This window comes from Geotrypetes seraphini, chromosome 3 (genome assembly GCF_902459505.1).
Source record: "Geotrypetes seraphini chromosome 3, aGeoSer1.1, whole genome shotgun sequence".
In the NCBI taxonomy this organism is placed as follows: domain Eukaryota; kingdom Metazoa; phylum Chordata; class Amphibia; order Gymnophiona; family Dermophiidae; genus Geotrypetes; species Geotrypetes seraphini.
This window is the reverse complement of record NC_047086.1, coordinates 74,979,486-75,003,211: the sequence shown is the minus strand read 5'-3', so window position 1 is coordinate 75,003,211 and position 23,726 is coordinate 74,979,486. Positions and strand designations below refer to the sequence as shown.

Genomic DNA, 23,726 nt, shown 5'->3' with positions numbered 1-23,726 from the left:
GCAGTTCGCGAATCGCGGACTCACTCATTTGTGGTCTGCTCCGACCACCTCTTCCTGTAGTAAAGTAGGGCTGCACCAATCAGGAAGAGGTGCTCGGATCAGACCGCAAATGATTTTCTTCACCCTCCGGTGCTCCAGCTGCCCTCTCCTGCCTCCCCTGCCTTTTGACAGGCGAAAAATCGCATTTACGGATTTTCAAACTTCATGGGGGTTCCTAGAAAGGAACCCCTGTGAATTTCAGAGGAGTACTGTAATGGCTTCATCAGGGATAGTATTGCTAAAGATGAATCAACAACACCAAATCCATTGAGTCAATTTGGTCTCCTAACCACGATGGTCATTCTCCATTCTTGGGATAATCACAGTATCAAAAACTTCTTTGAGCTAAGATTTTTCAGCATGCATGCCACAATTCTTCATGCTTCAAAATACTACAGTATATTTATTTGCCAAGTGGAATACGATTAACAACAAATAAAGATATAAAATTTAACTTTGAAATTTCAAGTACCGGTAGTTGCTGAGAAAATAGCAAAAAAGAACCAAATAACTTCTTGGTTGCTTTTTTTTTTTTTTTGTCTCATCTTATATATTTGTTAATATTTATGAAATATTAAATTTATTTGAAATGTATTATCCCACCCATCAGCCAAGCCATCTAGGAAGAGTATAGTCTGGAAACCAGTAGTATATTAAATTGACAAACTAGGCAGAGAGGGAAACGAGGGGTGAACTAAAAAAAATCAGGAAGGTAGCGGGCGGTGGGGGGGGGGGGGGGGTCAACACAAGGTTAAAAATCTCAAAATACAAGTCCTATGGAGCTTAAAAGAACCTGTCTTCAAATAAATTTGTCAAAATCATATATGACATCTAATTGTACCATTAACATTGACCATATCCTCTGGAAACAAATTTCACAGCATAGTACCGGTAATGTGTTGACTCTAAAAATATTCAGTGAAAAAGATAAATAAATACTAGAAAATTCCCAGCCCCAGCCCATCAAATTCAGCATTTTACAGAACATAAATCCTCTCTCTGAGTCCCACATATTTAGACTGTAATGTGTTTGCAGCTCTGCACCCCTGCTTTCTACGATAATATTCCTCTCCATAGTGCCATGGGTCCTGTGTTCTGTTTCACAGTTGATTAAGGCATCTACCCTTTGCTATTCTTCATAGTTAGCTCCAACAGTGTGGGCATACAAGCATTTCCCCCCAGTTCCTATGTACGGTGCCTAGATTTGCGTGCCAAATTTTGGGTGCGCTAATTAATTGGCCAATGAAAGTCAAAAAACAATTACTGAAATTAATTGGCACCTATTAAAATTTCTCTATCCTTCAACGAACATCTCCAATCTCTGGTGAAGAAATGCTTCTTCAGCCTTCACATGCTAAGGAAAGTCAGACCCTATTTTCACCAAAAACACTTCGCAGTCCTAGTAAAATCCATCATCCTCTCCAGATTGGATTATTGCAATTCTATCTACCTCAGCCTAACCAAGAAAAGCCTCCACAGACTTCAGCGGATTCAGAACGCCGCAGCTAAGCTTGTTTTCGCGAAAAGCAAATTTGATCACATCTCACCACTCCTGTCTAAGCTCCATTGGCTCCCAGTAATCCCCAGGATCCACTTCAAATGTGCGTGTCTGGCCTACAAGATCCTACATGGCATCCTTCCTGCCGTTATCCCTCTATCCTGGAACTCCCCAACCCCTACTTCCTCCAGATCCTCCCAAATTTTTAAACTATCCTTCCCTTCCATAAAAGGTATTTCCCATGTAGGCAAACTTGGGTCATCCCTCCCCTTTAGAATCACTGAGATCTGGAATAACCTCACCTCCCCTCTCCGAACCTCAAGCTCCCTCCAACTCTTCCGCAAACACCTAAAAACCTGGCTATTCTCAAAACTGTAACACTTCCCCCCTCTTAGGCCTCTCACCTTCCCCCTTTACACCTAACTCTTTAATCTCTCCACTGTAGTTCCTCTCTCATCTTTCTTCCTGTAAACCGTGCCGAGCTCCGCATTCATGGAGATGGTGTGGTATATAAACCCAAGGTTTAGTTTAGTTTAGTGTGCATATCCAGCTGCGCACTATTCTATAAGGGATGGCGCCTAACCCTAATAGTGTTGAATTCAAAAGGGGGTGTGGCCATGGGAGGGGCCTGGGTACATCAGGAACATTCCAGAAAGTTGCACACATTCGTACAGAATATTACCTCAGTGTACCTAACTTGAGTGCATGCATTTACATCAGATTTCAGCTAGTGTAAGTCTGGCACCCAAAGTTAGGTGTAAGAATCGCGCTTGGTGCAGATTATTTTTCCAGCAACAATTTTTTTAAATGCATTTATAGAATTCCCTCTTAAATGTATGGGACTTATTAGTTTCTCTCTCTCTGTTTTACATCCTTTTTTATTTTTCTATTTCAGTTTGTTTTCTTCTTCCTTTAGTGCATCTGTCTATCTCCTCTTCTTTCCCTCTGTCTCCTTGTCACACTCCTTCCCTTCTTTCTGCTATCTCCTTTTCCTTCTCACTATATCCTGCACTTTTTTCCCTTCTTCCTACTTTCTTCCCTGTCTCTCACTTTTTTTCTGTGCTCTCCCTCTCTCTCCGACTTTGTTCTTTACTCTCCTTCCCCTTTTCATGATAGCCCTACATGCCCCCACAGCATGTCACATCCTGACAATAACTGGATCATACTACTATGGCTTGCATTTCAATCACTCAAGTGCCAACACTTGAAAAGAAGCATTTCATTCTCACTACAAAATAACCCATCCTGTTTTCTCCACCGGAAGCCTCTATGCAAATGAGCCTGGTAGAAAGAGAGCATGAATAGTTTTTCAACAGGAAATTTTGCAAAATCTTTAACTACGCCTTACTGAGATGTGAAATTTTTTGGAGAAGCTGCTTTCATGTAATGTTTTATAATGTGTTAAGTTATTAACATCTGCACAATTTTGCAATGCAATTACATAAGTGTGAATTTTTACAAGAGGACAACTTAGAATGAAAATATTGCAGTCTGTTTCGCACTTATAGAACCAGCTCCTATTTGCATTTTTACGTGTGTGCCTCCATTTAGTGCCCAGATTCCTCTATTGAATACTAGCATAACCTGTTTTTATTGTACCTAATGTTTATACATAGTAACGTGGAGGGGGGCATTTTTGATAGGACATCTAAGTCTGAATTTGGCCATTTCTGAAATAATGTCCAGAAGTCAGGTTGGTAAAATGACCATTTTCAAAACTGCAAGATGTCTATCTTTTTTTTTTTTTTCTTTTTCTTCGAAAATCGAAACGTACAAACACGACAGCAGATAAAAACCAAATAGCCCATCCAGTCTGCCCATCCGCAGCATCCACTATCTAGACATTCTGGTCCTTAGGACATCTATCTTTCTTGGCCATTTTTGAAAATCAAATCATCCAAATGCAAAACGCTGATCACATATATGCTTTGTTCTAAAAATGACTAAGTTGCTAATTTTTTTTTTAGCCATGCAGGTGCTGGCACTGAATAACAGCTGGCACCCACATAGCTTCTGGATGGTGGCAAATATGTTGCATATGGCCCCCCTGCTGCCCATTCCCCTCCTACTATGATCATAACACTCATGCCATAAGAACATAAGAATAACCTTATTGGGTCAGGCCAATGGTCCATCAAGCCCAGTAGCCCGTTCTTACGATGGCCAATCCAGGTCATTAGTACCTGGCCAAGACCCAAGGTGTAGCAACATTCCATGCTACTGATCCAGGGCAAGCAGTGGCTTCTCCCATGTCTTTCTCAATAACAGACTATGGACTTTTCCTCCAGGAACTTGCCCAAACCTTTCTTAAAACCAGCTACGCTATCCGCTCTTGCCACATCCTCTGGCAACTTGCCTCCTAAGATTGCTCCTGCTGAGATCAACCCACCCCCTCCACCAAAATTGAGCCCAATATTGAATGTCTGGGTCTAACTTACCCAGCAATGGTCAGTGTTTAAAAACATGTTGTCCGTCACTGCTTAAATATAATGCTCAGTTAGGGGCAGTGGCATAGCAAGGATGAGAGGCACCCATGGTGGTGATGCCCCTCCCTGCCCTCTTCTCTGCCCCACCCCATCCGCTTCTTCCCCACCCTGCCTCCTCTGCCTACTTACATCACTTCTCTTCCCCTGTAACTCTAACATTCATGGCAGGAGCAGCAATCTCAAATGGTTGCTCGCGCTAGCGTCAGGTCTTCCTCTGATGACACTTCCTAAGCAAAGGTCTAGGAAGTGATGTCAGAGGAAGAGTCGATGCTGGTGCAAGAAGCAGGTTGGGGTTGCTGCTCGCACTGTGAACATTAAAGAGGTACTGGCGGAAGGGAAGGGGTGTGCATGCGCCGCAGCAGGGCGCTGGGAAGGAGCGGATGGGGGTGTTAAGAAAATTAATGGAAACATTTTTTTAAAACAGAGAATGGTGAAGTTTCTGGAATCCGGTGGATTTCAGAACCGGAAGCACCATGGATTCACTAGAGGTAGGTCTTGTCAGACAAATCTGATCAATTTCTTTGACTGGGTGACCAGAGAATTGGATAGAGGATGTGCGCTAGATGTGGTGTATTTAGATTATAGCAAAGCCATTGACAGAGTTCCACACTGACATCTAATAAACAAACAGAGTGCCCTTGGGATGGGTTCCAAAGTGATGGTCGAGATCAGGAACTGGTTGAGTGGAAGGCGACAGAGGGTAGTGATCAATGGAGATTGCTCTGAGGAAAGGGTTGTTACCAGTGGTGTGCCTCAAGGTTCTGTTCTTAGGCCTGTTCTTTTTAACATTTTTATAAACGATATTGCTGTCAGGTAATATTTACCTCTTTGTGGATAATACCAAAATCTGCAATAGAGTAGATACCCAGGATGGTGTGAATAGTATAAAGAAAGATCTGGCAAACTTGAAGAATGGTCTGAAATTTGGCAGTTAAAATTTTATGCTAAGAAATGCGAGGTCATTCATTTGGACTGCAAAAACCTGAGAGAATGGTTCAGTTTAAGGGGTGAAGAACTTATGTGCACGACAGAAGAGTGGGATATGGGTGTAACTGTATGTGATGATCTTAAGGTGGCCAAACAGGTTGAAAAGGTGATGCTAGGTTGCATAGGGAGAAGTATGGCCAGTAGGAAAAAGGAGGCATTGATGCCCCTGTATAAGGCTGGTGAGACCTCATTTAGAATATTGTGTACAGTTTTGGAGGCCACACCTTCAAAATGATATAACAAGGATGGATGGAGTCAGTCCAGAGGAAGGCTACTTAAATGGTGTGTAGTCTTCGTCTTAAGGCGTATGGGGACAGATTTAACGATCTCAATCTGTATACTTTGGAGGAAAGACAGGAGAGGGGAAATATGATAGAGACGTTTAAATACCTATGTGTTATAAAGATGTATGAGTCGAGTCTCTTTAATTTGAAAGGAAGCTCTGGAATGAGAGGGCATAGGATGAAAGTGAGAGGTAGGTTCAGGAGTAATCTAAGAAAATACTTTCTTACAGAAAGGGTGGTAGATTCGTGGAACAATCTCCCAGTAGAGGTGGTGGAGACAGAGACGGTCTGAATTCAAGAAAGCTCGGGATAGGTACATGGGATCACTTAGAGAGAGGAAGAGATAACGGTTACTGCAGATGGGCAGACTGGATGGGCCATTTAGCCTTTATCTGCTGTCAAGTTTCTATGTTTCAAATTGGTTGCAAATTTGGATATCAGCTATGGATCTGCATTTGCCATAAAGCATGATGACTTGGGATACAGGAAAGTCTGCACACGATGGGTTCCCAAACAGCTTACTGATCTGCACAAGTAACACTGTGTGGAGGTTGCAACCCAGTTCCTGAGACAGTATGAAGAAGATCTGAGTATTCTACAGAGAACTGTCACAGGCGACAAGACATGAGTTCATCACTATGACCCAGAGAATAAAAGACAAAGCATGGAGTGGAAACATCCGTCTTATCCAGCGAAGAAGAAATTCAAACATCAGCCCTCCTCCAAGAAAACCATGATAGCCTTCTTTTGGGACACAGAGGGGCCTATTCTGGTGCATTTCCAAGCGCATGGGCAAACAGTGAACAGCGAAAATTACTATGTATTGCTGTGAAATGAATTTGAACCTTCAATTTGGAGCAAAAGAAGAGGAATGTTGTCCAAAACAGTCTTGATGCACCATGACAACGCACGTCCTCATACTGCTCGGATCCGACGCCTTGCGATTATCATGTCTTTAGTCCACTGAAGGAGATACTGCAAGGTCGTAGATTCACCTCTGATGATGAAGTAAAGGAAGCAGTATTCATCTAGCTTCGAGAACAGCTAAGAAACTTCTCTGTGGGAATGCAGAAGCAGTTGATACAACAAATGCGTCGTCTTGCATGGGGACTATGTGGAAAAGCGATATGTTCAATTGCTCACAGTTACATCCTTTAAAACCGTTAACTATATTATGCCTTTACATTTTAGATTTACCCTTGTACATCATTTGCTCACCACACCCAATTTTTTAATCAGGAAGCCTAATGTGAGCAAAAAGATATTAATGAGGACAAGAACGAGGCACACATTATGAAATCTATGTTTTTGTGTTAACATATCTGCCAAGAAACATAGTTGAATATGGACATGTAGAGACAGCTGATTGATGAAATAGGGGCTGCGTCCAATGAGTTTCACTTTTGTTTTGTGATGCATCAACCATTGTCTACAAATTCTATTTCTTCATGCTGTGCTGTTTGTCTGCCTTGCTCAGCTTTTTCCTCTTTTTTTTTTTCTGTAAAATATTCCCACAAATCTCCTGTAGAGCTTGTGCAAACAAGGTTCCTATTTTCGCTGACAAGTTCTATTGTCAGAAGTTCCATGCTGTGGATTTTGAGAAACAGCAAAAATAAAAGAAAATCCCAGCTGTTTAGTTTGTCCTTTCTTACAAAGAGGCGTTTTCTGTTTGCCAGTCCTTCACTCTCAGTGCCTAGCACTCCTATAGATAGGAAAAGGGACATATGTATTCTCCTCTCTTGCTTGTATCTTTAAAAAAAACTGCCCTTCCTTCATATATCCGAGCATTGTTTAGGTTTGATCTCGGCAAATTTTAAAGGAAAGTGAAGTGATATATATGTATTCATTTTTACTTAGGAGTGCTGCTTTGAAATTTGTTTTGAAGAATTCAAGAAATGAAACATGAAAGAGGATAATTTAATAATTTAGGGCTATATGCACTAAGCATTTTCCTTAAAGACACAAAAGGGGAAATTCTATAAATGGCGTCTAAACTTACCGGCACCTAAGTTAGTTGAGAAACACTGTTTAAAATAGCAAAAAACATTAAAGTTAAAGCGCCTACCTGTGCCGGAATCGTGCCTATGTAGGTGCTTTACAGCGCTTAACGCCACTATGGCTAATGCTGGAAGTGGCATTAGGCACCGTAAAGCACCTACATAGGCATGATTCGCGACCAAGACAGGCGCAGGAAATGTAGGCCTGGGAAACCCTGTGCCTATCCCTCCCAGAGGCGTGACTCTCTATAAAGCACCATCACGTGATTGACACACAATCGGCACCGTATAGAGCAGGGGTGTCAAAGTCCCTCCTCGAGGGCCGCAATCCAGTCGGGTTTTCAGGATTTCCCCAATGAACATGCATGCGATCCATTTGCATGCACTGCTTTCATTGTATGCTAATAGATCTCATGCATATTCATTGGGGAAATACTGAAAACCCGACTGGATTGCGGCCCTCGAGGAGGGACTTTGACACCCCTGGTATAGAGAATCTGGACCAAAATGCGGAACGGGTTTTCATGCATTGGCCTGAAATCCTTAACAGCGGCACTAAACCTAAGTCCTCTCTCCCTACCCCTGCTCCCCAAGTTCTCTTTTGCCTTACCTCTTCGCCCTGCCCACCTTACATTTATCCCCTTATTTAACCTGTTCCCTGCACACGCATATTTATTGTACCTGTACTCGCTGATTGTAACTATTCGCTGATTGTCCAGCCCTCTTTGTTGTAAACCGTATTCGCTGATTCTTTGTTGTATCTATATTCACTGATTGTAACTATTCGCTGATTGTCCAGCCCTTCTTTGTTGTGAACCACCTCAAACTTCTACGACTTTGGCGGTATATAAGAAATAAAATAATAATAATAAATTTTCCCATCCATTTTTTTGGTTGCATTTCACTGGAACCATAGGATGACACGTAAACGAAAGCAAATAAATACTATCAGACTATCTCAGAGTAGCTTATAATATCACAGGGGTGGGCATCGATGTGAACTCCACTAATATGGAACATGAGGATGTTACTGGCCAGACTTTACGGTAGATATCCTGCAAACAATAGGATGGTTGGTTAGGCTGAAGTGAGCTTGGATGGCAACTTCAGCATTTGGAACCTAGGACAATACCAGACTTTACAGTCTATGGCCCAGAAGTATCAAAGAAGAGACAAGTTAATCAAATCATGTATTTTTTAAATGAGTATCACTAATGGGCAGACTGGATGGACCGTCATTTCTATGTTACTATGTAAACCAGAAATGCCACATACTTACTCTCAGGATGCCCCCCTCCCCTCGCATTAGGGAGCTGTAGTCTCTTTCTGCTTATGACACTTCTCTAAGTTAAAACTTGATGATGCGGGTTGCCCCAGTTGACTCACTGAAGGGGAGATGCACAGAACTCCGGCGCTGTGTTGGAAAATTCCAGCTGGACCTCTGATCATCTCTCTCCCCCCAATAGCGATTAACTTGTCCTATTGATCACTTTTTCCTCAACCATGAATTTCCTGTCCTATTAATTCTCTTTCTTCTACCCCTCTTGAAGTTAATTAATTTGTACCTTTGCTTAATCTTTTGTAAACCACATAGAACTTCATAGTTCTGCGGTATATAAGCTATTATTATTATTATAAATTACCGACCGATGCTCAACATTAACAGCATGCAAATTATATGCATGCTGTTAGTGTTGAGAATTGGTAGTAAAAGGGGGAAGGAACATGCCTGGCACATGCTCACAAGAGCTAAGTGGTAAGCACAGCGCTTGTGCACACGTCCAGTAGGATGTACGGCTATGGTCTTCGGAGCACTGGACAAGGTCAAAAGGGCCAAAAATTTCTGCACAGAGTTGCAGCTGAAGCCTCTTGGTATAACAGTAGTTTAGAAGGTTTTTGTTTTGTTCCACGACAACTTTTCACATTAATGTTACACGTGGAACACACATATATAATACACGCACATGGTACATATCCGACATGTGCAGATTAAAAATAATGCAAGCAGGCTGCTCCACTAGAAGTCACCCTCGTGCAACTATTGCTCCATACCTGCTGGAAACTTTTGAATGCTAAAGGTAGGCACTCCCCTCTGTGCATTACAAGGGTAGAGAATGGCACCGGGACAAGTTTTTCCCCATCCCCATGAGTTTTGTCATTATCCCCATGAATTTTGTCATTATGCCCCATTTCTATAAGCTCTGCCTTAACCACACAAGCCTCAAATACTTATGTTTTCAAAGTGTTTGACGCTTGTGCAGATGAGGACAGTGCTTGCAGGAATGGGGCAGGGACAGGAAAATAACTCACCGGAACGGGAAAATGAGTTCCTGCGGGGACATGGAAAAATTTGTCCCCATGTCATTCTCTACAAGGGAGTGCTCATTTTAATACTAATGAGCTTGTTGTAATACATTTCCATAGGTTTATCGGAAGCTGCTACCACAAATGGTAAAAGCAACACAGGACCCCTTTGCGCACTAAGCATTTGTAAACGGAGGCCAGAATCACATAAAACATAAAAGACAATTCTATAAACCGGCACCTCAAAAGGGCATTCTAAGCACCAATTATATGACAGTTTAATGAGACACTTAACGTATTATAGAATACTAGCACAAAACTGCATCAGTGCACCAAAGAGTAGGCAAGTCTACCCTGAAGATAGATAATGTGAAGCATGGTCATGTCAGAAAGGGGAATCCTTACAATGGCTTAATTGAAAGATAAGTTATTCTGTTTAAAATGGTTAAGAAAGCTGCAACGATAAATTGCATTAATGGAGAAATATTGAATATTAGAAAAACAAGAAAATAATGAGAATTTTGAAGTTAGGAAAACTATGAAAGATGCCCCCCTTTCTTTCTTTCTCCCTGCCCTCCCCCAAGCCACTAGGTTTGCCACCGCTGCCATCGGGGAACAGGCCCCCAAGCCACCGCCGCCCTGTAGAAGCGTTGCACTGACCAGCATTCCGCTCCCCGACGTCAATTCTGACGTCGGAGAGGAAGTTCTGGGCCAGCCAGGCAGCAATTGGCTGAACTTCCTCTCCGATGTCAGAATTGACGTCGGGGAGCAGAACGCTGGTTGGTCCAATGCTTCTGCAGAGAGAGCTTGGGGTGGCGGTGGGGGACATTGGGGAGAGGAAGGCTGATCAGCCCGGTAGATGTGGATGGCAACACGAGTCTATCACAGAGCCAGGGATGGGCTCCGCGATCGACTTGCGTTGTCTTCCTGATCTACCGGTTGATTGCGATTGATGTATTGGGTACCCCTGCTCTAGAAGGAGCATTAACCCCAGTGCAAACAATTCATCAAGTAATCAGTGCAGTGCAGCACAGCACATCTGATTGATTTTCCCATCATAGTCTCAAACCTTAAGCTTTAGCACCATTACAATCTTTTGGTTTCTCTTCCTCTTATCACAGACATATTCTCCTGCCACATGGGAGAGCTGAACAACTCCCAAGGAGCTCCCAGAACTAAGGGTTGCTTTTACGAAGGTTTTAGCGTGCGCGATAGACGCTAACGCCTCCATAGAGCTGGTGTTAGTATTTTCCATGTAGTGCGGGGTTAGCGCGCGTGGCATTATAGTGCGTGCTAAAAACGCTAGCGCACCTTCGTAAAAGGAGCCCTACATGTCTCAGAACTCTCACACATATTATCTAACCCAGTGGTTCCCAACCCTGTCCTGGAGGACCACCAGGCCAGTCGGGTTTTCAAGATAGCCCTAATGAATATGCATGAGAGATATTAGCATATAATGGAGGTGCCAGGCATGCAAATCTGCTCCATGCATATTCATTAGGGCTATCCTGAAAACCCGACTGGCTCGGTGGTCCTCCAGGACAGGGTTGGGAACCACTGATCTAACCCACAACACTTCTTGCAGATATTTCAATAAAAATATATAGCAGCAAAAAACACAACAAAGATGACCCAAGGTGCTATAGATGTTTATTATCTCAAAAGATTCCACACAAACATGTTTTGGCCAATGGCCTGCATCAGATATCTATAAACACAAACAAAATAACTATTTATGTATTTATTTAAAAAAAATTTATAGACTGCCTAAAAACTAAGCAGTTTACAAAAAACATACACAGAGTAAAACTGAACAAAATCTAAAACAAAGACATTAACATAACATATACAGTACATAATAAATAACATAACATAACATAAGAATTGCCATCTCCGAATCAGACCCTGGGTCCATCAAGTCTGGTGATCCGCACACGCGAAGACCCCGCCAGGTGTACCCTGGCATAGTTTTAGTTCGCATATCACGTATGCTTCTCAAGGGAGATGTGCATTTAATTTACCCTTACCCGTATCACTCTATGCCACTCTTAAGGAGATGTGCATCTAGTTTACCCTTAAATCCTAGAACGGTGGATTCTGCAATTGGAAAGTCTCAATCAGATCCCCTCGCAGTCTCCTCTTCTCAAGGGAGAACAACCCCAGTCTCCTAAGTCGTTCCTTGTAGTCCAGGTTCTCCATACCTTTCACTAGCTTCATTGCTCGTCTCTGCACCCTCTCTAGCAGTTTTATAGCCTTCTTTAGGTATGGAGACCAAAAATTAAAAACAATAATGAATAAAATATTACAATCAAATCATATAATAAAAATTATATAATATTATATAATCATATAATAAATATTAGCGCGTGCTAAATGCTAACGTGTCCACTATAGTCTATGGATATGTTAACGTTTAACGTGTGCTAAAACGGCTATCGCGCCTTAGTAAAAGGACCCCAAAGTGAACATAAACAAAAAATAAAGGGCTCCTTTTACTAAGCTGCGATAGCGTTTTAGCACACGCAGGATTTTAGTGCATGCTAAACTCGCACTACATGGCTAGAACTTATGCCAACTCAATGCTGGCATTAAGGTCTAGTGCGAGCGGCAATTCAACACGCGCTAGGCGTGTGCTAAAACCGCTATCACCGCTTAGTAAAAGGAGCCCAGAATGTACAGAATGTCAACAATAAAATAAAATAAATTATTTTCAGAAACCACAGATTGTAAATTAAAGTAACAGCATACAATCCATCATTTTAGAAAAAAATGTGATAAAAGGATATTCAATCCTTGTCACCTAGAGCTCAGAGTTTAGTGCTGAACTCTTTCTAACCTGCTTTTTCCTTTTCTTTTCCTAGCTGTCCGGATATGCTCGGCCGGATATGCTGTCCGGATATGCTCGAACATTGAAGGGGAATGGATGGGTATGATTGGGTGTATGGCTGTTGGTATGAATGGATTCTGTGGGGGGTATGGTACAGGTTACGGTAGGGGAGGGATGTTTTGGATTCTGGGGGGGATGGTGGGTGTTGTGGTCTGGATGGTTGGAAGGTATAAACTATAAAAAATTGGTAAAACTCTCCCTTTAAACCCAATACAAGGATGATAATTGCACTAAAATTTCCAAGATTAGGTGAAGGGATTTCAGTACGGGCTCAATTATCCCTACGAGTGACCAAAAGCCCCAGGCAAGTATTCATAGGTGACTAGAACCAGACCCGAGGATCTAAACAAACACTGCTCAGTACATCACTCGTAGTGATAATTGAGCCCATATTGAAACACCTTCACCTAATCTTGGAAATTTTAGTGCAATTGTCATCCTTGTATTGGGTTTAAAGGGAGAATTTTACCAATTTTTTATAGCATAAGTTTTCACAGTATTGGTATTTACAGTTTTTGGTTTTTTGAAGTCTATCTGGAAGGTATAAGAAACAGCCTTCTGCTGTTCGCTCTGACTTGTATGGTGTTTGAGGGGGGGGGGGGGTGGGGGGAGCCTTCTGGAGTTTTGGGGAGAGGGGTCATGGGGGGATGAAAAGTGAAAATGTTTTACTTGTTGAACCGTTTTTGTTTGCTCTTGCTTGCTGTGTATTTCTGCTGCTGAGTGATGTTCAGCAATAAAGATGATTTACACTTAAATGTGATAAATGGTGTCTAAAAAGTCATAATTTTTACCAATATCATTAAAAATTACAATTCATTGTATGAGGGGGTGGGGGGGGGAGAGGCTGAAAAGTTCTCAACCCAACCAAGAAGAGAATGACATGGATATGGTTCAATCAACGATCTGAAACAATGTCAAAACATAGAATTTGGTTTCTGCAAATTGGCACATAACGAAATAAGATAACTCTTTTCAGCTACAGTGACAAAATAGCAGTCAGAATTTAGGATGTTGGTTGGGCTGAGAACTCTAAAGCACTTTTTCGCACCTGTGGAAAGTCTTCCCTGAAGATCCTGTGCTGCAAGGAGAAGATGTTTGGCACCTACCATTCAAAAGCGCCCTTGGAAGATGAAAAATAGCCATCTGGTGGCTTAAGGAAGTGTGATTTTGTAGAAGAAGACGGGTGGAAATGGCAAAGAGGTAAAGTGTTTCACAGAAATAATGGGAAAATAGTCAACCATGGTAGGAAGGTGTGAACTCCAGAAAACAAAACAAAATGAAATACTGTAGTCTCATATACTGAAAAAACTGAAGTAAAAAAAAATGCAGAAATAAAATGGAGTGAGCTAACAGTATGAGAAATGAGGGGGCAGATTTAAGAACCAGCAGATGAAATGTGGGAGGCATTGAGGAATGATGGCGTGAACAGTGAAAACCGAAGCTAGGAGAAATGATATGAAAACTTCAACAGCGAGTCTCTCTCTCTTTTTTTTTTTTTTTTCCTGTGGGAGTAGAAGGAGACAACAATATAATGACAAGGTCAGGCCATTCCAACATTTGCATGAATGGTCTTTTCAAAAATATGGACTAAAGATGAAACACATTAGTTTTATCATCTTCATTGTCATAGAAACATGACAGCAGATAAAGGCCAAATGGCCCATCCAGTCTTCCCATCCGCAGAATCCACTATCAAATAGATATTTAGAGGTCTATGCAAGAGAACTTGTACTAATAGAGTTTTAACTTATGAATTGGCACACATTTAAAATGTATGGTAAACCACCACTTAAAATCAGAGTCAGCCCAAGCATTAGCAAGATTAGGCAGCCATCTAGAGTGACACTGTGTTTTAGGGGAAAGATGTGGCACTGAGGCAATAGTTTGTGGTCTGTGCTGATTTTGTCAAGTGGTTGAGCGAAACATGAGAGGGTAGTGATAAATTGAGTTCACTCTGAGGAAAGGGATTTTACCAATAATGTGATGTAAGATTTAGGTTTTGGGCAAGTGATATTGCTTAAGGGGCTGTTTGGTAAGTTTTGCCAATTTGTGGATGATACCAAAATTTGCAATAGGGTAGATACCCCTGATGGTGTGAATAACATGAGGAAGGACCTAATGAAGCTTGAAGAATGGTCTGGAATTTGGCAGACTTAATACTATGAAATGCAGGGTCATGCATTTGAGCTGCAAAAACCTGAGGAAGCAGTACAGTTTAGGGGTAAAGAACTTTTATGCACAAAAGAGGAGCGGGTCTTCGGTGGCTGTATATGAAGATCTTATGGTGGCCAAACAGATAGACAGTGGCGTACCAAGGGCAGGGCGGGTGGGAGGGGGGTAGACCGCCCCAGGTGAATGCCCTAGGGGACTGCACAGCCGGCCAGGTCAGGATCTTCCTGCCCTACTACAATGGGACCTGCACCTCAGTGCGGCTGCCGGTCCACTTCCTCTAACATACTTGTTCCAGTGCAGCACGGTCCCACAATGATTGCATCTCCTGGCTCTGCTCCAGAACAAGTGACATCAGAAGGGGGTGGACCGGCAGCCACATTGAGGTGCAGGAAGGTCCCACGATGACTACATCTGCCGGCTCTGCTGGAAAGAAGTGACATTGGAGGGGGTGGACTGGTAGATGCGGGGAGTTGCTGCAAGGTCCCCCGATGACTGTGTCTGCTGGTCCACTCCTCCGACGTCATTTACTTCTTTCCAGCAGAGCCGGCAGATGTAGTCATCAAGCGACCTTGCATAGCATTGGTTTGGAGGGAGAGAGAAAGGAGCACGGCAGGATGGTGGAAGGGGAGAAAGGGGGCAAGTGGTATGGAATGATGGTGGAGGGAGAGATAGGAGGCAGATGCTGATGGAATTGGTGTGCAGTGAAAGGGGAGAGAGACATAAGGGGGAAGGATACTGGATGGAATTGTGTTGGAGGGAAAGAAAGGGGCCAGATGCTGATGGAAGTGGGGGGAAGGGAGAGGAGAAAGTGAAATGCCAGACTATGGGGGTGTAGGAAAGGGAAGGAGAGGAGAGGGATTCCAGACCATTGGAGAAAGGAAGGGAAGAAGATGGATGCCAGACCAATAGGGGTGAAGGGAGAGATGGAAGGGGAAGGCATACAGTTTCTGGAAGTGGCATGGAAGTAAGTGATACCAAGATTTGTAACAGAGTAGACACCGAAGAGGGAGTGGAAAATATGAAAAAAGATCTGCAAAAGTTAGAGGAATGGTTTAATGCCTGGCAACTAAAATTCAATGCAAAGAAATGCAGAGTAATGCATTTGGGGATTAAAAATCGGAAGGAACCGTATATGCTGGGAGGTGAGAAGCTGATATACAGGGAGAGGGATCTTGGGGTGATAGTGTCCGAAGATCTAAAGTGAAAAAACAGTGTGACAAGGCGGTGGCTGCTGCCAGAAGGATGCTGGGCTGTATAAAGAGAGGCATAGCCAATAGAAGGAAGAAGGTGTTGATGCCACTGTACAGGTCATTGGTAAGCCCCACTTGGGAGTATTGTGTTCAGTTTTGGAGACCGTATCTGGCAAAGGACGTAATAAGACTTGAAGCGGTCCAGAGGAGGGCAACGAAAATCAGAGGAAGGCGACGAAAATGATAGGAGGCTTGCGCCAGGAGACGTATGAGGAGAGACTGGAAGCCCTGAATATGTATACCCTAGAGGAAAGGAGGGACAGGGGAGATATGATTCAGACGTTCAAATACTTGAAGGGTACTAACGTAGAACAAAATCTTTTCCAGAGAAAGGAAAATGGTAAAACCAGAGGACATAATTTGAGGTTGAGGGGTGGTAGATTCAAGAGCAATGTTAGGAAGTTCTATTTTACGGAGAGGGTGGTGAATGCCTGGAATGTGATCCCGAGAGAGGTGGTGAAGAGGAAAATGGTGACTGAGTTAAAAGAAGCGTGGGATGAACACAGAGGATCTAGAATCAGAAAATAATATTAAATATTGAACTAAGGCCAGTACTGGGCAGACTTGCAGTCTGTGTCTGTATATGGCCGTTTGGGGGAGGATGGGCTGGAGAGGGCTTCAATGGCTGGGGGGGTTTAGATGGACTGGAGTAGGTTTTAATGGAGATTTCGGTAGTTGGAACCCAAGCACAGTACCGGGTAGAGCTTTGGATTCTTGCCAAGAAATAGCTAAGAAGAAAAAATTTAAAAAATTTAAATTGAATCAGGATGGGTAGACTGGATGGACCTTTCGGGTCTTTATATGCCGTCATCTACTATGTTACTAAGTAGAAGGAGAGAAGATGTCATATAGTAGGGGCAGACAGCGGATGAAAGGAAGAGAATGACAAGAAGATGAGGAAAGCAAAAACCAGAGAAGACCAAGGTAGAAAAAAAAAATTATTATTTTTTTTTTTTGCTTTAGGGAACGTGTCACTATTTCTGTGGTGTTGCATTGTATGTAACACCACAGTCATGACGATTCAGTTTAACCATTATCTACGTATTTCTATTTTATCCCCCCTTTTATAAAACTGTAGAGCATTTTTTAGCACTGGCTGTGATGGTAACAGCTCTGATGCTGAGAATTCTATGAGCGTTTGAGTTGTTACAACCTGACTAAAATCAGCACTACAGTTTTGTAAAAGGGTGAGGGGTTAGTTTGTGATTACATATTCCATACTAGGCCAAGGTGTTTTCTGTGTTCTGTAGTGGCTATAAGAAAGGAGTAAGCTGAAAGCTTGATAAATTCTGCACGTCCAGCATCCCCAACTCTGAGGAAGAATGAAATGTGTCGGTGGGGACTGGTGCAGCAACGTTAAGAGCTAAGTTCTCTATTTAACTTAGTATAAAGAAAAAAACCCTTCAAATAGAAGTAGTAGATATGCAATGTTTTAAAATATATACATAATTTTTTTTTTATAAAGAAATTATACACCAGGAAAAGAAGGGAACCTGTGAGGAGTGCTGCCACGCCAATCATGCTGATTTGGGTGGAGTTCTGAGGTCCCTCGAGGTGAAGAAGTAAATTGCACGCCAGAATCACAGATTGCTAGTGAATGTGGTGATATGTGAAGTAGTAACATACTGTGCCTTGAAGAGTGTGAATATCTCTGTAGCATAAATGTACAGGAGGTGATTTTATTTCAATTGAAAGGAAGTTCTGGAATGAGGGGGCATAGAAGGAAATTGAAAGAGGTCAGATTCTGGAATAACCTGAGGAAATATGTCTTTACTGAAAGGGTAGTGAATTCATGGAATAGCCTCCCAGTGGGGGTGGTAGAGATGAAAACTGTATCTGACATCAAGAAAATTTGGGACCGTGGTCAGCAATGCATGACCCCAGGACCCCTAAAGTCCTCCATTGTGGCCCTCAAATAGTTGACTGAAAAGCTCTTCAAATTCAGTAAATGCTTTAATTTCAGATTTTCCTACTTGATATAGTAACCGCAAATGTGTTACTGAGGTGTCTCATTTATGGAATTTGCTACTACTGACAATCCAAAATAAAGTGTGTTTTAAAAATATATCTTTGAAGTGCTGTAGAATCAATATTAGTGTTAATAATTAATGTTTAATACCTACTCAAGCAGATCAAGGCGGTTTACAAAATTAGTGGTATGTATAAGCTTGAAATCTTTTGGTGGCCCTCAGAGCTTTCTTGTATTCACATCGCAACCCTTTACATGAAAAAGATTGGAGACCACTGGCTTGGTTCATAGGATCTTTTGAGCGAGAAGGGATAGCAGTTTCAAATGTGTTTGCAGTACTGGAATGTTGGTGAAGAAGGGGGAATCTTAGGAAGCCAAAGAAACAGGTTGTTACTCGTATCATTGGAACAAGGAGGTCTGAAAACTGGCAGATGCTGGGAACAGGGAAGGAAAGTGGGGTCAGTGTCGCCTGAGGTGGGTGTGGAGGGAGAAGTAAGGGAACAAGAACAAAGAGAAGAAGGAGGAGGAGAGGCAAGGTGAATGGATACTAGGAAAGATGGATGCTGATGAAGAGCATTCTACTTTTCCAATTGGATAATTACCTACTGGAAAAGGGGATAGAGGGGTATAGATAGAGGATTACTGCACAGGTCCTGGACCTGTTGGGCCGCCGCGAGAGCGGACTGCTGGGCACGATGGACCTCAGGTCTGACCCAGCAGAGGCATTGCTTATGTTCTTATGTTCTTATTCTCTACAGAAACTTGGTATCATGAAGGGGTAGCTTGGTGGGAGCAGGGAGTACCGTGCAGTATCATCACATTATCTGTTAAGTTAGCTGGGTTGTCAGTAAAATTAGCCAAGAAGTGCTCCCTTTGTAAAGGTCCTGGGGAGAACAGAGGATGTAAGGGGAGAAAGAGTTAGGAGGGAAAGGCAGGGATCGAGGGAAGGGGGGGGGGCAGGAATAGTTCTCTGGAAATGAGAGAGGTAAGGGAAATAAATGGCAAGGAAGAAGGCAAGGAGAAGAATGGATGCTGGGGAAGAGGGAAAAGAAGACATGAAGGCTGATGGTTGGGTTGTGGTGATGGGGGAAGAGCAGGGACTCAAACTTACCCAAGAACTCAGAGATTGGATGGAAGAACAGAACAGCGTAAACTTGGGGATTGGCTGGGCTAAGTATTGGGGAGTCTTGGAGTCTCAGAGCTTGGGTGGTAGTATAAATTGGATCTCATGAGCTGGGTAAAGTAGGAGAGTGGGAATGAAAAAAGTGAGCAGAAATTCAGGGATTAAGATGACAATGATGAGTGACATATATGAGTAGGGATGTGAGAAAGAGTTCATAAGGATGAAGATACAGTGGGAAACATCTGGAGGAGATGGGTGAGGTTAAGAGGCAATGAAGATGATGAAAGACAGAAGGGGAGAGGTCTTTGTAAGACATGAGAGAAAACAGAGTAATTTTCCACCAGATTCACATCTGTGAAAATCCTCAGAATTTGTAGTACACCACTGAGTTCCAATCTATTTTAAACAACTGGAATACTTTAAAATATTTTGATTCATGGATAAATCTATAATCTATGAATGGATATATTTCTTTAAGATTAACACATCTATTATTATAATTCAACTGACTCATTTGATTATATATGGACATAGACCTTTTTATCTTGGAGAATTCAAAACTACCAGTCCTTACATGTAATAATAAAAAAATACTAATAAAGGAATCATTAGCAAGCTTATTTCAATCTTGGTAAAATTTTCCTCTAAGAAACTATTGTGCCCTTTCATTTGGTTTATGGTTCCATCTAGTGGTCAAAGTGAACTTTGTAAAATTAGAAAAAGCAGCACATTCAAATTAAATACGTCACTCTGAATACTGGGTGCAGTGCTAATGAGGTGGTTATAGGAGATTACATTAGTTTGGTTGATTGTTTTTCAAAATTAAACACCAAGATGGATTAAAAAATGAATACAAGTTTAAAGCACATAAGGATAATTTTATAAAGGATTTTTATGTAAAGCCTGCTTGTACACAGAAATGTCACTTGTCTATGGCCCCTTTTTATCAATTCACCAAACAGCACAATCTCTGTGAAAGATTTGACTCAAACTTCAAACCAGAAGGTGTACAATGTTTCAGACCCCTCCTAACACTCTTCACAGTGAATGTTAACGTTTATAGATCCTCAGAAGTACCACCTAGCGCTCAAACATATTCATTGTGTCAGGCTTTATGTACTACTTCCTCACCGGATCATACTATAAGTTTGTAAATAATTTTTCCACCTTTAGTGTATAAATAAGTTTAAATACTTAGCTTAAAATTGTGGTCATGCTTTCAGGGATTTTTCCTGCCAACATGTTTCACCCGAAGGGGTTTTATCAAGGCTCATATCCCTTTCTCAAGCTTACTGCCGCTATAACCGACCACTGAACTGTTATGTTAGGGTTTTTTATTGATGGCTGCTGCAGTAAAAGCTCCGACACTCTTATTCTATGAATGTTGGAGTTTTTACTGCAGCGGGTAGTGATAAAAAAAGCACCCTAAAGTGCTTTGATAAAAGGGGGCCTACATGAGTAAAAGGTACAAGCACAGAATGTGTGGTCCTGCTCTTACACTACCTCCTCTCCCTCAGAGATCCCATGTGCCTGTCCCACACTTTCCCACTTCTGCTAGGTGCCTATTCTACACATCTAACACCCTTTCTGTAAAAAAAAAGTATTTCCTCAGATTACTCCTGAGCCTATCACCTCTAAACTTCATCCCATGCTCTCTCAATCTGGAGTTTCCTTTCAATTGAAAGAGACTGGCCTCATGCATATTTAAGCCTTGCAGGTATTTAAACGTCTCTATCGTATCTCCCCTCTCCTGCTTTTCCTCCAAAGTATACACATTGAGATCTTTGAATTTGTCCCTGTACACCTTATGATGTAGACCACTGGCCACTTTAGTAGCCTTCCTCTGGACCAACTCCATCCTGTTTATATCTTTTTGAAAGTGCCATCTCCAGAATTGTGAATAATATTCTAAATGAGGTCTCGCCGGAGTCTTATACAGGGGCATCAATACCTCCCTTTCCCTACTGGCCATTCCTCTCTCTATGCACCCTAGCATTCTTCTAGCTTTTGCTATCACCTTTTCAACCTACTTGACTACCTTAACATCATCACACGCAATCACACCCAAGTCCCGCTCCTCTTTTGTGAACAAAAGTTTTTCATCCCAGAGTGAGATGGCATAGGATGAAGTTAAGAGGCGATAGGCTCAGGAGTAATCAAAGGAAATACTTTTTTATAGAAAGGTTGGTAGATGTGTGGACTAGTCTCCCAGTAGAGGTGGTGAGAAAAAGACTGTGAATTCAAGAATGCATGGGAGAGGCACTCGGGATCTCTTAGGGAAAGGAGGAGATAGCATCATCAGACACGCGACAGAGCAAATCAGGGCAGTAGAAGGCCACGAAGCAGCGTCTTTAGAGTGCTGCGGCTGCTGCTAGAGGCGAGAGGTTTGTCAGGACCGCGGGAAGTGGGAGGCGGCAAGGGACTAAGGGACCCGGAGAGCAAGGAGGATAGTGATCATCTGCTTCAGCAACATCTTCTGCAACAAAATCCGGCAAGCCAGCAATTTTTGCCTTCACAACCCACCACCTATCCATCCACACCATACCAAGCCCAGCTTCCACAGGTGATAGCTACCCCACTGCAACCTCTCCATGTCACTGTGCCTGTGCAGGCACAAACTCAAGTAGCTCCCCCATAGGAATCTACAGTACAAGAAAACCAGCAGACACAAATGCAGAGCTGTGATAGTTACTTTGCTGCAGATTCTGCTTCAGCAAAAGACCTAAGTGATGGCTATGAAGAAAGTAATGTGGTTGAATTTGACGGGGAAAGACCTTCCCCGAGTTGAGTTTGCTGATGACACAATAAAAAGCTTGGATGAAAAGTTACGCACTTTACTGTACGGAATGCGGCAGAGGGAACTTTCCCAATGGGTGCAACTGGGTGGGCCTTGAGGCAGCTGTCGGCGGAGGGAACCTCTGATCAGGGGCAGAGAAAGGTAAGTGTATCATAGGGATAAGAAGGAGGGGGGGGGGAAGAAAAAGGAAGGTAGGCCTACTGCTGGTCAGGGGGAGCATGAAAGAGGTGCTGATGGATAGGGGGGGTGAATAAAAAGGAAGAAGGCCAGACCGTGGGAAGAGAAGGGGGGGCGGTGGGGGGAAATGCTGCTGCTGCTGCTGCACAGGGGACAGGGAAAGACACAGAAAGACAGACAATGAAAGGGGGCCAGGGAGAGAGAAATACAGAGAGAGAGAGACAGAAAGAAAGAAAGACAGACAGACATATATTCTAGCACCCGTTAATGTAACGGGCTAAAAGACTAGTTTAAAATAAAAATGTAAGTGTGTACAGTAACCTCCTCTTTTATAAAGGCACACTATACTTTTAGCATGTACTAAATATTATTCCGTGCTAAACACTAATGCGTGCATGTTATTCTATGGACGCATTAGCGGTTAGCGCACGTGTTAATTCAGCGCACGCTAAAACGCTTAGCGCACCCTTTGTAAAAGAGGGCCTAAAATAATGAATAGTAGTTTTAAAAACAACCCAACCCTCTCTTCTTTCTTCAGGCCCACTATACAAGCGCTGCATCTGCTGAGATCCAATGACAAGAATACCGGACCAGGACCAAATTCCAAGAACCAGGAACAGTTTCTCCTCTAAGTAAGTATTAGTTATTGTCTCCACCTGCTACCTATCTTAATCAAGTAAAAGTAATAAAATCCTTTCTCCCTTGGTGTTGTGAGAGCTCAGTTACCTCCTCCAGCAGGAACTTTAGTAACATTAAATAATTTTATCCCGGAAAATAAAATTTAAATTTAAAAGTTGCCCTATCTAGTGCCTTTCCCCATTCTGGCAACACATTTTTTTTTTACACAGAATTCAGCACAGCTTGGAACAGCCTTAACAAAGCTCATATTGTTAAAAAAAAATCTATCACTCTGCCAGTTTTATAGCTCAGTAACTGTTTTCTATAACTGTTCAGCGCTACAGTCAACCTTAATAAAACGGAAGAAAAAAAATGTAGAAATCCTTTCAGAATAATTTCTGTCAGTTCACTTTCAAACTCAATTTAAGCCTCATGCAGAAATATTTTCTTTTATTACCAAAACTCTAATTCATTGTTTCTAATCTCTTTGAAAAACCAACCAAAATAAGTTCACTAAAATATTTTAAAACAAGAGATTCCATCTTCCACTATTAGTCTACAGTCACAAACTTACTCAAATAATCCTTCTCAGGTCCTTAAGGGAAAACCCTGAGGAAAATAAAATTAAATATGTTCCCTTTATCCACATTCACTTTTCTCTTATCAATCTCCTATAACTTCTTAAATTGAACCTTTTTCTATCTCAAATTAACCCAAAACAGCTCTCTTTCATACCCACTTACACAGCAACAGCTACTTTCTTTCAGAGACCAGTCCCAACTGCCAATATCAGGCAACAGCAGCAACCAGAATGTTTACCCTGGTTACCAGGGCAACCAGCAGGCAAGTGTATGCTTGTGCTATGTGTCTCATAATTCTGCAGCCATTATTTTCCTCATGAGACCAGAGCCCTTACAGTCTCAGAAAAATGTTTTTAACCCCACAGAGGTTACAATAAGGAAGTGTAAACTGATATCACAAAATTTTCAAACACCTTAAAAAACTTAGAGCCCCTTTTACAAAGCCGTGGTAGCAATGCTGCTGTGGTAAATGCAACGAAGTCCATAGTAAATAATTTTTGCTGGTTTTTACAAAGCTGTTGTAGAGGTTTCTACCATGGGCTACATAAGAACATAAG

At 42.2% G+C, this 23,726-nt stretch overlaps 1 long non-coding RNA gene across 1 annotated transcript in view; it reads left to right on the top strand.

Moving 5' to 3' along the window:
- LOC117356707 overlaps positions 1-23,726 on the top strand; it is a 53,255-nt gene that overhangs the window by 14,020 nt on the left and 15,509 nt on the right. Inside the window, exon 2 of the long non-coding RNA XR_004538700.1 lies at positions 22,509-22,602. This is a non-coding gene — a long non-coding RNA (uncharacterized LOC117356707). The remainder of the gene's footprint in view (positions 1-22,508; positions 22,603-23,726) is intronic.